Source organism: Suncus etruscus, chromosome 19 (genome assembly GCF_024139225.1).
Source record: "Suncus etruscus isolate mSunEtr1 chromosome 19, mSunEtr1.pri.cur, whole genome shotgun sequence".
Lineage (NCBI taxonomy): Eukaryota > Metazoa > Chordata > Mammalia > Eulipotyphla > Soricidae > Suncus > Suncus etruscus.
Window position 1 is genome coordinate 10,804,111 of NC_064866.1, and position 17,087 is coordinate 10,821,197.

The following is a 17,087-nucleotide window of genomic DNA, read 5'->3' on the forward strand; positions in this document are numbered from 1 at the left end:
TGGCAATGTAGAAAATTATTAAATAATCTAGCTGTTTTTAAGAAAATTGATAGGGTTGGAGAAATAGCATAGCAGTAGGGCATTTGCCTTACACACAGTTGATTCAGGATGGATGGTGGTTCAAATCCTGGCATCCCTTATGTCCCCCTTCCCCCAGTGCCTGCCAGGAGCGATTTCTGAGCTCAGAGCTAGGAGTAACCCCTGAACTATGCCGGGTGTGACCCAAAAACCAAAGGAAAATAAAAAGAAAATTTATAAATATATGACCATGGGAAGAGAGTGATTCATGTATGCATTTATGATTCTGTAGACAACAGCATTCTTCACAATACACATTTATATGTTGTATGGCCCTAGGGTACAGTTATATGAAGATGAAGTTTTAGTTTATGTACAATTTGCATAGTAGCATGTTAGGCTCAGATGAAAATCATCAAAGGATTTCATCCGACATGTGAAAAGAGTTTAGAAAATTAAGTAGTCATTTTTGTAACAAATCAGGCAAGGTAAAACTCTCCATCTCTTAGAATCTATTATCATTGTAAGAATTAAGGTTTGTCTCTTTTCCATATCATGCTAATGCCTACAGGTTCTTCTAAGGATTAGAATTATTGCTGTATGAATCTCCAAAAAATAGCTTTCTTTACAACATCCAACGAATTACGAGCACTCAGCACCTGTTCAAAATTTTGCACAGAAGTAATACTCAGGGTGTCCAAGGATCCCTCTGGGTGATACTCTGCAAGTTAGCTGGACTATTTAATAGTCACCAGGGCTATAACTCCTAGCATTTAAACTATCTTCTTGACTCCATACAATGCACTTTAAGGTGCTCAAGAGATAGTACAGGAATTAAGGAGCATGTCTCATATGCACCAACCCCAGTTCAATACTCAGTACCACATAACCCCTGAATATTACTGTGCAATGCTGGAGGTGCCTGAGCACCCCTATGGTAGACAGGGTGATTCGTGGCACCACAGAGCCTCATCTGCATCCTTGGGCCCTCGCAAATAGGCTGAGAAAATCATCTGACAGACCCATATTTCCTATTGTTCTTTCAGCTGGTCAGTCTATGGAAGACTACTGAAATCTAACAGAAATTATGATAATCAAAGGGGATGAAGGGCAGGTGACAGTTAAGTGCATGATCATGCTCTGGTTGGGGTCTTGAATCAGAAAGCGAACATGAAGAGGCTAACCAGTGATAGTCAAACCAAGTATGGAACTAAGTTAACAGTAGCATGGTGTTGTTGCATGGTGAATTTTAAGAAATGTACCATGACAATTGAAAATGTTAACAGTGATGCAAGTAGGATACAGGAACTCAGCACTGGATCTTTGCAACTTCTTTGTAAACTAAAGGTTTTTCAGAAAACAAAAACGTTGATTAAAAATATTATCATTTTTCTTCCTCTGACATACAGTTGATGTACAGCAATTGAGTATACCATGGTTACCCCTCCTTAGAAATCTCCCCCAGAAGTACTTGGCTAATTGCTGGTCATGACACAGATAAGCAAATGCATTTTTAAAAACAGTTTAAAGAAAGAACCTGGGAAAGTTCAGAGAACCAAAAGCTTTGGAGAAATGTATCATATTTTAAGAATTAAAAGAAATGTGAAAATGGTGCATTTTTTACAGACAGCCACAAAAGTGACTAAGTAATAGAAATTCACTTCTACTATATTATGATTCCATCCAAATGACAAGTAATATCTATGTTTATGCTTTTCTTGGGAAAGGCTCTTGTCCTTCTGTTATCACAGTATACAGTTATAAGCCACTATTACCCTCTGGGGAGAGGTATGTTTTGTTGAATTGAACATAATAAGGTTGCAGCTCTTAGAGAATATCTGAGCATTCCAAGTTCTTTATTTCCTATTTTAAAGTAGAATTTGACTGTTGACTTCTTTGAAATGTGAACAAAGGGAGATGCCATTTTCAAAACTGTATGAACCTGAGAAATTGCTTAAAGAAGCAGAGTGCATGTTTCTTCTGTGTGAGGCTCAGGGTTCAATCCCCTGTGATCAACCCTCATGACCCCCATTAGGAAGTGTCTTTTGGTGGCTCCCCCATCTAATCATCAGACATACACCATAGGTGGGGTTATATGAGAAATGGCCTCTTGGTTTTTTGAAGATACTTGAGACTCCCCTTACCAAAGATCAAAGTCAATACAACTTTAACACTGAGGACAAGTATGTAAGTCTTGGCATTTTTTATCTTCGTTGTTTCTCTGGTGGCTAATTGCTCTTGCTGAATATTCATGATGGTCATGACTAGCTCTTCTTAAATATTTACAAGAATGTAAGTTTATTACTGCCTGTGAGAACCGTGTTCATAGTCTTACTCTAAAAGTTTTTAATTATTCTTAGTAATCTTATAAGCAAGTCTTACTCATTATTACCAGTTTATCCTTTTTGCTACTCCTCTTAATAGGTTTTAATATTTTGCCATACATTAGCAAATGCTAACATCATCTGTTAACCTATATTTTCCTCCCAAAGGGATCATTTCAAAAATGGTTGCATTTTTCTGCACAAACATCTGGAGGCATGTTTTCAAATGAAATCTGTGGATGAGACAACCATTCCTGTCTGGGCTCAGAAGATTACAAGGCATCACCTGAAACTTGGAAAATCCTGTATTTTCTTTTTTTTGTTTTTTGTTTTTTTTGGGCCACACCTGGCAGTGCTCAGGGGTTACTCCTGGCTGTCTGCTCAGAAATAGCTCCTGGCAGGCACGGGAAACCATATGGGACATCAGGATTCGAACAACCACCTTTGGTCCTGGATCGGCTGCTTGCAAGGCAAACACTGCTGTGCTATCTCTCTGGGCCCGAAAATCCTGTATTTTCATAGATTTGGCCATTAGGAAAAATGTTGGGTCTCAAGTCTGCTTTTCCTAAGGAGGCAGGCTGGGGGATGAATGGGAAACTGGGGACAATGGCAGAGGGAATGATCTACTGGTAGTGGGATTGGTGTTGGGACATTGAATGCCAGAGACAACTGTATTATGAACAACTTTGTAAATCAGTTTAAAGTAACAAAGAAAAAAATATCAGATAGAATGTCAGGTTTCCACAGGGCCTGCTCAGCTGAGAGGGGTGGTACAGCGAGACAGTGTGTGCTTTCCCAAGACTTTCTTCTTTTCTGATGCTTCCTGAGTCCTCAAGCACAATTGAGGACTCAGTGGGTGGAAGAGATCATATCTGAGAACAGATCAGAGGAGAAGGGTTACTGTCTTCCCTTCATTTTCTCCTCTCCTTCTCCTCTCAATTGGACTTAAGTCAAGTCTTATCAGAAAGGCCAAGCTGGAGGGACCAGAAAGTGAGCACAGTGATAGGGCCTTTCCCTAGCACGCAGCATACCCAGGACAGATGGTGGTTCGAATCCCAGCATTCCATATGGTTTCCCAAGCCTGCCAGGGGAGATTTCTGAGCACAGAGCCAGGAGTAACCACTGTGTGCTGCCGGGTGTGACGCCAAAACAAAAACAAAAACAAAACAACAAAAAAAGAAAGGGCAAGCTAGTGGTGGGACCCAGCAGCAGAGCACTAGCCTGCTTGGGTAAAATTGTGGGTTCACAGATCCCCGATGTAGAAATGATACAGCTCTGGGCAACACCATCAGGAACTAAGCTCCATTGGGAGATTTATAACACTACTCTGGCACCAACTTGTGCCAGTTTTGATATGACAACGAGGAAAGGAAAACTTGACCTAAGACCAGGCTGTCCTATCACATCACCTAACACTATATGGAAATCAGAAGAGCTATCGCCTTTGAACTTTGAAAAATAAGAGCACCAACAACAGAAAACTGACTTTGATAACCATGACTGAACAGAGCCTACCTTGGGACTAATAAGGAAAACCCTACCCTAGGCTTTAGTCCAGGACACATAAAAAACAACAGCAACAACAACAACAAGATGTCTTATTGCAGAGGTCCAACTTGGACAACAGAGACTGAGTAGAACCTTTGGATCCATAATATCCTAGGCTTCGGCTTAGGGACTGAACAAAAACAGGGAGCAAGTGTTACAGAAGACTGAACACCACAACAACGATGGATAGGAACCTCTCTAGAACCTAGAGACTCTATCCTAGACCCTGACCTATAACCTGCGCAAATACCAAGATCACTAGCTACAGTGGCTTGATTTTCTCACACACAAGCGAGAGGAAACTTTCCTGGCATCACAAAAAAGCCTTTGGGATGGGGTAATGAGTATATATGGAGCCAGGGGTTGATCCCATGATGGTATGCTTCAAGGATGGAGAAACCCTGAATCTCTTAGGCCATGGGAATTCCCTTTCTTCCCCTATGCTTACTGTGCCTATGCAAAAGAAAAAAAAAGGTGGGGGGAAAGCCAAACTCTACCACTCCAGCACCCATACTTTTTCTTGTTTTGTTTTGATTTGTTAGTTTTTGACTTTATTTTCCTTCTCTTTTTTCTTCCACTTTTCTCATTCTTTTTCACTCTTGTGTTTATTACTTAGAGATTTATTTTTATTTTTATTTGCCGGGTCCAGTTTTTTTTTCTTCCATTTTTCTTTTCTTTTCTCTCTCCCTCTCTCTTCTTTCTTTTTTTGGTAGTTGTCACCAAATTTTTTGCTCCCCTTTTTTCTTTTTCTTTTTTTTTTTCCCCTTTTTTCTTATCCTTTTTATCTCCAATGACAGTGGAATAGATGCTCAATCTAAAACAGGCTGTAAAGTGGACACCAGTTGCACTAGCATACTGGGGAGTAGAGGAGGGAGATATGGGATGCATACTGGGAACAGGGGTGGAGGGAGGACAGCACTGGTGGTGGGAATGCCCCTCATTCATTGTCACTATGTACCATAAATGATGCAGTGAAAGATTTGTAATGCACTTTGGTCACAATAAAAATTAAAAAAAAAATTGTGGGTTCAATCTTTGACACTGCAAAATATTTAGGGCAAGAGAGTTAGTGCAGAGGGATCAGCATACACGTTTTATGTAGGAGACCTGGATTTAATTCCCTGCACCACATCCTCCACAAAAACGTGAACATATTGATGTGGCAGGCCCTGTTCCTTGGTGGAGCTCTAGCTACTTGCTGTGCTTATCACAAGGAATGGCAACACTTACCTGGCCTCAGTATACTAGGCTAGAACCTCATTTGTATTCTGATATTTCACATTTGACATAGAGAAAACTGCTGTCTCCAACAATCTGCATATTTTACATCAAAATATATTTGTATAGCTCTTTTTTTTTCAGGGATCACACCCCGCAGTGCTCAGGGTTTAGTCCTGGCAGGCACAGGGGACCATTTGGGATGCCGGGATTCGAACCACCATTTGACCTATATCCGCTGTGTGCAAGGCAAACGCCCTACCGCTGTGCTATTTCTTTGGCCTCACATTTGTGTAGGTTTTTATGTAAGTAATTCTTCATACATTAATAATGTTTCTGCAACCAAGAGCATTTTTACCTCACTATGAAGTTTGCTTTCCTTGATCTGTGTTGGTCGCAGGGCCTGGACCTTTACTGGATTCAGGCTGTTCATTATTTTTTTCCAGTTCCTGGAGAGGGAGTTTTGCACATATCCAGGCTGACTTGATTGCCCTGGCTTCGCCTTTGCTGAGAAGGCCCACTAAAATGAAAACTCCAGGAGTGAAAACAACTTACTAGTATGTAAATTTCCAGAGCCTAACATGGCCCAATATGGGAAGTGTCTTTGATTGGCATTAATAAAAATGGGCAGAATAAATTTCTTGTCTTTTCACCTCACACTTTGGTTGATTTGGAGAATGTCAAGGATCCTGCATCATCAACAAGTTTTGGGGAAGTTGTGAGCTAACTTACCTAGTTTCTTCCCTGTTGGCTCCATGTGCTTTCCCACAAAGGACCCAGTTCTACAGCAAATATCTGTTACATGTGGTGTCTGTTATCCACTGACCTGTTTTTCTGGGACCATTTCTTTTCTAACTTCTCATGTTGTTAAGGTGTTTAGTTGCTTCTATTTCTGACCTCATTTTCAGGAGAAGTAGAACAACTTAAAAAAAAAAAAAACTATGGCAGTTTTGAGTGGGATAGACTTGGAGTTAAAAGAGTAACTCCAGAGAAATGAGGGCCCAACCATCAGATCCTGATGACTATCTACCTCTTCCAAAAAGAGCATTTTGCATGGAGCATCTGCAAATGGCTTAGTAGCAAAATTCCACAACAAAGCCAATTCCCCATGGCTGACTTGCTCAATTCTTCCTTATTCTCCACTTTGAATTTATACTTCACAGTATGGAAGACATCCTCCCTGTTTATATTGCTCCTACTATACCAACCAATTCCAGTTCAACACTCTACATTTTTCTCACTGGGTCCCCTTTCCCCTCACCTCAAATTATTTTAAATTTTTTTTATTTGTTTGTCACTGACATTATATTGCTAAAAATCAGAGCTAGAAAGTACAGTGAGTGCATATCTTTTTTTTTTGTGTGTGTGTTTTTTGAGGGGGGGCCACACCTGGCAGTGCTCAGGGGTTACTCCTGGCTGTCTGCTCAGAAATAGCTCCTGGCAGGCACGGGGGACCATATGGGACACCGGGATTCAAACCAACCACCTTTGGTCCTGGATCGGCTGCTTGCAAGGCAAACGCCGCTGTGCTGTCTCTCTGGGCCCGTATATCTTATATATGTCTTACCAGGTCTTGAGCCCTGAGACCACATTTTGTCCTTCAAACACAGAGTGATCCCTGAATACAGAGAGTCAGGCATAAGCTAGACATCAGTAGGTTTTGTGAGATAATACAGGGAATAAGGTACTTGCCTTGCATGCAGCTGACCATGGTTCAATTCTTGGCATCACCTAAGGTCCCCTGAGTACCACCAATAGTGATCCTTGAGCACAAAGGCAGGACTTAAGCCCTGACCACTTCCAGGTATGTCCCCTCCAAAAAAGTTGTCTAGGTTTTATATTCCAAGACTTCTCTTGCTCCTTTACCTTTTTGTACAATGCAACTTCTAAAACTTCTGATGCCTCTTTGGATTGTGGGTGGTCAGTCTCCTCCACCTCCACTTGCATTTTCTTGTCTAAACCATTGTTCTTAAAACTGATGCCTTCAGTTTTCCATTAAATACCCACCAAACTCAATCTTCCAAAGGTTTGAAAACAACTTCTCTTCGCTGACAGTCCATAAATGATACATTCGCATTTTCTATTCTTTCTTCATTCCTTCCCCTTCTTCTTCCCCTTCCTGTTCCCCTTCCTCCTCCTCCTCCTCTTCTTCTTCTTCCTCCTCCTCTTCTTCTTCCTCCTCTTCTTATTTCTTCTTCTTCTTCTTCTTCTTCTTCTTCTTCTTCTTCTTCTTCTTCTTCTTCTTCTTCTTCTTCTTCTTCTTCTTCTTCTTCTTCTTCTTCTTCTGCTGCTGCTGCTGCTGCTGCTGCTATTGCTGTGATGACTGGGGTTTCTCATGCAATTATTGTGGTGCTTGCATACTAGGCTGAAGTAGCAGCTTGTTGGAGGTTGAATATTTTGGTGGTGGAGTTCAGTGATCCCAAACCTAAACCTATATCTCTGAAGGTATAGGAATGACATCAGGAATTGAACTCATAAGCTCACACTTGAAAGGCAGGCACTTTTTGAAATTGAGCTATCTCTGGACCCCCTACACTCAGAAGCTCTTCTCAGGGGTGTGACTTAGAATTAGAACGGGGCCAGAGAGATAGCACAGCGATAGGGCTTTTGCCTTGCATGCAGCCAATCCAGGACAAACGGTGGTTTAATACCCAGCATCCCATATGGTCTCCCGAGCCTGCCAGGAGTGATTTCTGAGTGCAGAGCCAAGGGTAACTTCTGACTACCGCCAAAAGAAACAAACAAAAAGAATTAGAGTTGTTTTTCTTTCAGACATTGGGCCATGATTTTAATACTTGGAATTATCCCACATGCTGTTCTATCAGGATGCTTGCATCACAACAAAAGCACGTAATTTCTGATGAGCACTAAAAATTAATCATTAATTCTTGTTTTTCACAACAACTACAACAAAAAAAGGGGAGAAAATAAACATAATTTTAAAGCAAACACTTTTTTTGCCGAACTATTTTTTAGGATATTCCAATTTGTCATCTTTCTTTTAATAAGTTCTAATCCCATTGCACATTCTGCATACTACTTACTTGATTTAAAAAAAATCAAGTATATATATATATAGTGAAAAGATAAAAAGAAAAATCGAAGAGCATTTTGTTTATTGTGCTAAGCTCAGACTTCTCCTTGTGATATAAAAAGTTCTATAGAATATGTTCTAAACATTTAACTTCAATCTTATCTTTCAGCTTCCCTCCTCCAAACCTTCAATCTATATATACTTCAAACAAAATAGTAGTAATAATTGAAATTTATGAATTGCTATCCCCAAGCATTGCATTAAGCACTTTTCTTTTTAACTCAACAGCAATAGAAGGTATGAACTGTTATCCCATTCAACAGATAAGAACACACAGAGAAAAGTGTGGTGTCAAATTTGAATTCCTCATCTACCTCCAAAACCTATAGTCTTTCTTTCTTTCAAATATACAGATATTTACTCACAAAAATTCTTTTCATCCACCATAAACATCTCGAGGAAGTCCTAGCCACAGCAATTAGTCAAGAGAAAGAAATGAAAGGGTTAAACTGGTAAAATAAGTTAAACTATACTCATTTGTAGAGGACATAACAATATACACAGAAAACTCCTAGACTCTGCCAAAAAACTTTATATAGTAAATAGAGCACTACAAAATTAACACACAAAAGTCTTCACAAAAAATCAATTGGAAGAGAAAATTAAACAACCATTTTCAACTGTGTCAAAAACATCGACTACCCAGGGATCAATTTAACTAAGTAGATAAAAGACACCAAAACGCTTAGTCACTATTAAAAGAAAGAAAAGAGATCTCAGGGAAATCATTTTTTTCATGTTTATGGCTTGAAGGAACTAACATTGTTAAAAGAACCAGCCTGTTCAAAGTATTATACAGATTCAATTCAATCACTATAAACACTCTAATGCAGTCTTTAAATATATGAAATAAATACTACTAAAATCTGTATGAATTGATGAAGCTACACCCCCCAAAAGAGCAATCTTTAGGGAGAAAAAGCACAGCATTCCCTGACCCATGCAGCACTAACAATCAAAAAAAGTGTGGTACATGGGGTCAGAGCGGTGGCACAAGTGGTAGGATGTTTATCTTGCATGCAGCTAACCTAGGACGGACCACAGTTTGATCCCCGGGCGTCCCAGATGGTTCCCCAAGCCAGGAACGATTTCTGAGGGCATAGGCAGGAGTAACCCCTGAGGATCACCGGGTGTGGCTCAAAAAAGAAAAAAAAAAGAGCGTGGTATTATAGTGAAAAGAAACTCTCACACCAATGGACTAGAGCTGAGAGCCTAAAAGTAGATCCTCTAATGTTTGGGAATTTAATTGGTGATAAAAAAAAAAAGCAAATTGCAATAAATGGAGAGAAGAAAACTCTTTAACAAACAAACGGTCCTGAGAAAACTAGTCAGCCCCATTTTAAAAATAAAATTGAACCCCTATCTCACACCAAATTAAAATTTCTTATAAAATTTTATAATTTATAAAATAATAAAATTCTTATCAAAATTTTGATAAATAAAAATTAATAAAATACAACAAAACATTGATAGAACTCTATAATATCTATAATATTGGCCTTTTTATTTATTAAAAATTTTTATTGAGGGGCCCGGAGAGATAGCACAGTGGCGTTTGCCTTGCAAGCAGCCGATCCAGGACCAAAGGTGGTTGGTTCGAATCCCAGTGTCCCATATGGTCCCCCGTGCCTGCCAGGAGCTATTTCTGAGCAGACAGCCAGAGGTAACCCCTGAGCACCGCCAGGTGCGGCCCAAAAGCCAAAAAAAAATTTTTTTTTTTTTATTGAGGCCATTATGAATTACAAGTCTTCCACAGTTGTATTTCAGGTGTTTAGTGACAGTGAATTAGGGCCATTCCCACCACCAGTGTTGACCTCCCTCTGCCATAGTTCCCCACATGCGTCCCAAACCTTCACCCCTAGTCCCCTGGATTATTAGTGTAACAGCTCCATTTTGTGTTTAGCTTGTTCTAGTTTGGGTCTCTTGATTCTGTTGTCATTAACTTTGGCTTGGGTATTTAGATCTGACCTCTTTTTTTTTCCACCCAATGTTCCTGAGACCACTTAGATTATTGGCCTTTTTAATGATATCTTGAAGGTAGCTTCAAAAGTATTTTTTAGGAGCCAAAGAGGTAGAACATTGGGTAAAGTGCTTGACTTGCACATGCTATCCTACATATAATACCTGGCACCACATATGAGCATACCTAATTCAACCAGGATTGATCATCTATGTAAAACCAGGAGTAAGCCCTGAGCACCTCTGGGTGTGGCCCTAAAACAAAACAAAAGAAGTTTCAATAATTTTTTACTGACAAAGAAAACAAAAGAAAAAACAAAGACAGGAGTAGTCAAACAAATGTTTATTTACTATGAAAGAAATTACAACTAAAATAAAAAGACACTACTGAATGGGAGAAAAGTTTTGCACAGCATATATCTGACAAAGTGCTGATATATTTAAACTCACAAAGCTCAACAACAAGTACCAAAAATTAGAGGGAGGAACTAAACAGATCTGTTTTCAGAGAAGACACAATGATGGCAGCAGGCAGATAAAAAATTTTCATCACCACTGATTACCAGGGAGGTGCAAATCAAAATGACAGTGATTTGTTTCATACTAGTCAGAATGGCTTATATCAAAAAGCTTAGAAGGAACCAGTGTTGGCAGGAATGTGAGGAAAAAAGAAACCCTCATTCACTTTCAGTGGGATTATCTACATTAGCCTCTATGGAAAACAGTTAAATGTATTTAAAAAAAATAGAACTACTATGCTTGATATCTTCCCTAAGAATATAAGAGCACTTATCTGAAAAGATATCTGAAAAGATATCTTCCCTAAGAATATAAGAGCACTTATCTGAAAAGATACATGAATATCTATGTTCACTGCTGTACTTAGTATAATAGCCAAGATCTGGAAACAATCTAAAATGCCCAGTGAGAGATGAATAGATACAGGTACAATAAAAGATAAAATCACATTTTTTTATTTTTTATTTAATTTTTTTTTTTTTTGGTTTTTGGGCCACACCCGGCACTGCTCAGGGGTTACTCCTGGCTGTCTGCTCAGAAATAGCTCCTGGCAGGCACGGGGGACCATATGGGACACCGGGATTCGAACCAACCACCTTTGGTCCTGGAGCGGCTGCTCGCAAGGCAAACGCAGCTGTGCTATCTCTCCGGACCCATTTTTTATTTAATTTTTTACAAATTTGATGGTACTTGAGGGTGTCACATTAAGTGAAAGAAGTCAAAGAGTGAACAAATACCAGTTGATCTCATTCAAATGTGCACATGGATCAAGGCAATAAAAGCAAATATTTGTACTCTTGGCAATAGAACTAGGGTGGGAAGAAGAGCAGAAGCAGGATCTAGGGAGGGATGGGACATTAATGCTATTGTAATTAATTAATTTATTGATACAATAAAAGGGAGAAAATATCAAGTGCATCTTCCTTCATGAAACATTTTTATTAGTCTCTCTGACCAAATGAATTCTTACAAAATTTGATTTCATTTCTCTTCTGTCACAAATGAGTTGGCCTTTTAGGCTCATTCTGCTTAACCATTTTTTTTTGTTTTCAAACTTTATTTAGACACTGTGGTTTATAAAGTTATTTTTTGCTTAATTTTTTCTAAGTTAGGTGGACAAGAGCATATGGTTGTGTTAAATAGAATTTACAGAGACAGACTCTGCTAGGCCACTTAAGCTTGGCAGACATTTTGGGACTTCCCCCAGCTTGCTTCAACTTGGGAACTTTGTTCTTCTCTGGCATTCATCCCCTGATGGCTTGCCTCAGCTGAGGTGAGTCTTTCTGGGCCGGAGTTGTGGATAAAGCTGACTGCTGGGCCCCTTAAGCCCACCTATAAGGGGTTGAAGCAGAGGAGCGCTCCACCTAGCCAATGAATACCACCACAACATGTAGAAAAACCCACAGCATAAGCGTGACAATGGGGAAACTACACAGACCAACTTCAGCCATAGAGAATGAAGATGGAAACTCTGATGACCCAACAATGGCCAACCACCTAAGCAGTCTTTCAGAAATGGAGTTTAGAGAAGAAATATGGAGGTTGCTCACAGAACTCAAAGAAAGTATAGATCAGAACACTAATAAAAATCAAGAGAATATGAAGATAGAAATCAGAAAACTCCAAACTGAAATATCAGGTCAAATAACAGGTCTGAAAAACTCAGTAGACGAATTGAAGAACATAATGAATGAGCTTTACAACAGGTTAAAAGCAGCTGAGGATAGAATTAGTGCGCTGGAAGATGTGATGCATAACAACTTTACACAGCAGAAGAGATTGGAAAAAAGCCTTAAATCAAATGATCAGACAATGGAAAAATTACTCAAAGAATATGAGCAGATGAAAATAGAAGTCTTTGATAAGCTCAACAAAAACAACTTTAGAATCATTGGAGTCCCAGAGACCCAAGAAGAAAATCTCCAGGAAAAATCAACAGTCAAGAACATCATCACAGAGAAACTACCAGATCTAAAGAAAACATGTGACCAAATCCTGCATGCCCGAAGAGTACCAGCTAAAAAAGACTCCAGGAGAAACACCCCAAGACATATCCTAGTCACAATGATGAATCCCACAGATAGAGATAGAATACTGCAAGCAGCAAGATCAAAAAGGGAAATTACATTCCAGGGAGCATCCTTGAAATTTACAGCAGACCTGTCACCAGAAACACTCAAGGCCAGAAGGCAGTGGTGGGATATAGTGACAAAACTCAATGAAATAAATGCTTTGCCAAGAATACTGCACCCAGCAAAACTCACTTTCAGGTTTGAAGGAAGTATACATGGTTTCACAGATAAACAGCTCAAAAACTTTATTTGAGTTTATACAATGAAAGTTTTTGATTAAGAATTTTGATGGTGGGATTTCATTTATTTTGTACTCAAGAAGTATGTGAATAATTATGAATTACTGGACAATAAATTTTAATTGACAGAATTTTACTGTATGTACATGTATGTACATTCCCCCTTGAATGTAGACAAACTTGTTTATAGGATTATGTTTGCTAATGATGTTAAATAAAAGGAATATTTATATGCAAAAAAAAAAACTTTACAGACTCAAAACCAGCCTTAAAAGAAAAACTGGGCCCGGAGAGATAGCACAGCGGTGTTTGCCCTGCAAGCAGCCGATCCAGGACCAAAGGTGGTTGGTTCGAATCCCGGTGTCCCATATGGTCCCCCGTGCCTGCCAGGAGCTATTTCTGAGCAGACAGCCAGGAGTCACCCCTGAGCACCGCCGGGTGTGGCCCAAAAACCAAAAAAAAAAAAAAAAGAAAGAAAAACTGAAAGATCTATTCTAAAGACAAGACAGAACAAAAAACACACCAAACTTCTACACAAAGATGGCAATAAGTCCCATGACAATTATTTCTCTCAATGTCAATGAACTAAATGCACCCGTTAAGAGGCACAGAGTGGCGAAATGGATAAAAAAGAAAACCCTTCTGCTGCCTACAAAAAACACACCTGAATAGTCAGAATAAACATAGACTCAAAATCAAAGGCTGGAGGAAAATCATTCAAGCAAACAAGACCCTTAAAAAAGCAGGGGTGGCCATACTAATATCAGATGACACAAACTTTATACTCAGAAAAGTTGTAAGGGACAAAGATGGATATTATGTACTAATTAAGGGATATGTACAGCAGGAAGAAATCACTCTCCTAAACATATACACACCCAATGAGGGACCAGCAAAGTATTTAATACAATTGTTGACAAATCTGAAAAAGGATATCAATAATAACACAATAATTGTGGGAGACCTCAACACAGGTTTGTCAACACTTGATAGGTCAACCAAATTGAAACCCCACAAAAATATACTAGACCTGAAAAGAGAAATGGAAGAAAGAAGCCTAGTAGATATATATAGGACACTCCATCCTCAGAAACCTGGATACACATTCTTTTTTTTTTTTTTTGTGGTTTTTTTGGGTCACACCCGGCAGTGCTCAGAGGTTATTCCTGGCTCCAGGCTCAGAAATTGCTCCTGGCAGGCACGGGGGACCATATGGGGCGCCGGGATTCAAACCGATGACCTCCTGCATGAAAGGCAAATGCCTTACCTCCATGCTATCTCTCCGGCCCCTGGATACACATTCTTTTCCAACGTACACGGGTCATTCTCCAGGATAGACCACATGCTGGCACATAAAACATACCTTCATAAAATCAATAAGATATAAATTATGCAGGCTACCTTTGCTGACCACAAGGCTCTGAAGTTAGATGTGAACTACAAAGGGACACAGAAGAAAATAGAATTTACATATTTTGTCTTTTGTAATCTTTGTGATTATAGATAACGTAACCCCATTCTTCCTGTGTAATTTGATCTTACCTGCAAAACCCTCCCATTCCTGGGAGGGGTCTTGGGGAGATTATAAAAGGTTTGGCCTCAGGGGCAAAAGGGATTTTGCCAGCATGGAGAGGTAACAGGAGGAGACATGGCTGGAAAAGGCTAAGATGCAGGGCTAGCTAAGGATAGCATGTGTAAATGATTATAATATAGAAGCCACACATGTTGGCTAGGGCATGAAAAAAGCTGATATTTCCTGAAGCCTGCTGTGAAGTGAATTGCCTTCTTGCCGCCACCTGAACTTGGAGACCATCTGGTTAATGGGGGATGGAGCCACGTGGCTGGGGCCTAAGGACAAAGGCCTCCATCTTCATCCAGCTCCATCATAAGGGCCTTATTTATTATTTTAATCAACAGATAACATCTCTCTACGTATCTGTACATTGGGTCATCTTGGGAGGAGGAATCTGACAGAATGCTTTCTTAGATTACCAATGATAATGAATAAAGCAACTATAGCATTCTGGAACTTCTATTTTAAAGTTGTCATTTGTGTAAAATAGTATATATGATTGGACTAGAGAAGAGAAGGTACATGGATTAAAGCACTTGCATGCAGCCAACCCTGGTTCAGTCCCCGGTATCACATATAATCACCTGAGCAGTACTAGAAATGATCCCTGAGCACAGAGCCAGGAACACTCCCTCAACACCACTTAGGTATGGCTTCCAAATCCAAAACAAAACAAAAATGTATGCTCTATACTCAAGGCCTTTTTATTCAACTGAAATAATAGTTGTTTAACTTTTATATATAATCAAAAGATCCATGTCATCAACTGTTTAAAGTTCTACTTCTGCTAGAATATGATGTGAAGACAGTTTCTGTTTCATTTAAAAGAACTGAAGAAAAATCAAGAACTGAGGAAAAATCAGTTCTGAGAAATGAGAGATAAGAGTGACAGTAAGTGGCAGAATCAGAATTGAAATCTAGGTGCATTTGACAAATGCCAGAGCTCTTAAGCAATATGCTGCACCATACAAAAACTTCCTAGTCATTATATTGATGAAAAAAACTCAATTATGATGGTTTGACAGTTCAGTCAAGTCACTGGATTTAGAATGTTTACTTTTTCTTTTTGTTTCTTTATTTCTTTTCTTTTCTTTTCTTTTCTTTTTTTTTGTTTTTTTTTTTTTTTTTTGGTTTTTGGTTTTTGGGTCACACCCAGCAGCACTTAGGAGTTACTTCTGGCTCTATGCTCAGAAATTACTCCTGGCAGGCACGGGGGTGGGGGTGGGGTGGGTGTCATATGGGATGCCGGAATTCGAACCACTATCCTTTTGCATGCAAGGCAAATGCCTTACCTTCATGCCATCTCTCTGGTCCCTAGAATGTTTACTTTTACAAAATAATTTGGCTGCCCACTAGTCATTTAAATAAAATTTCTTTGTCCTGTTTTTATTTGGGGGGAGGAAGGGAAAGGGAGTATTTGGACCACACATGGTGATGCTTGAGGACTGTTCCTGGCTCTGTGCTTAGAAGAGATCCCAGACAGTGCCCTGAGACTATATGCAGTGCCAGAGATTAAACTGGGGATGGCCACATGCAAACTAAGTTCTTTGTACCCTGTACTACCTCTCCAATCTCTTGTTTTTTACATAACAGAAATATTCTTTGGATCTCTTTTGGCTGGTACTCTTCAGGCTTGTATGATTTGGTTGTATGTACTCTTCAGTTCTGGGATTTTCTCTGCAATAATGTCCTTGAGTGTTGAAACTTCATGGGGGTTTTCTTCATGTACCTCTGGGACACCAATGCTTCTTACGTTATTTGAATTATGTTATGTTATGTTGAGTTTATCAAAGGCTTCTATTTTTGTCTGTTCCCATGCTTTCAGGGCCTTCACCATTGTCTGAAAATAATTTTTTTTTAAACTTTTTTTTTTTTTTTTTGGTTTTTGGGCCACACCCGGTGACGCTCAGGGGTTACTCCTGGCTATGCGCTCAGAAGTCACTTCTGGCTTGGGGGACCATATGGGACGCCTGGGGAATCGAACCGCGGTCCGTCCTAGGCTAGCGCAGGCAAGGCAGGCACCTTACCTCCAGCGCCACCGCCCGGCCCCGAAAATAATTTTTGAGGCTCTTTTCCAGCCCCTGTTGTATGGAGTAGTATGGAGTAGTCACGAATCTCATCTTCCAACTCACAGATTCTGTCTTCCACTGCTGTTACTCTGTTGGAGAGACTTTCTAGTAAGGTTTTCATTTTGCCTGCCAAGTTTTTCAGTCCTGTTATTTCACTTTGAAGTTTTCTTATTTCTACTCTCAGGTCCTCTTGATTCTTATTTATGGCACATTCTGTTAGTTTCATGCTTTCTTTTGTTCTATGATCATGTTCCATATTTCTTCTCTAATCTTTACCTGAAAGTTAAATAGGTAGTTGGTATTTTTCAGTTCATTGGAGCTACCATCTTTGTTCTCTAAGCATGGTGGGGTCCTTGTGCAGGCATTCCTTGACTAGGAGGAGTGTCAAATCAAAGATGTCTTTGATTTATTGATAATAGAAATATCCTATCATATATACAAGAAAGAATTATAT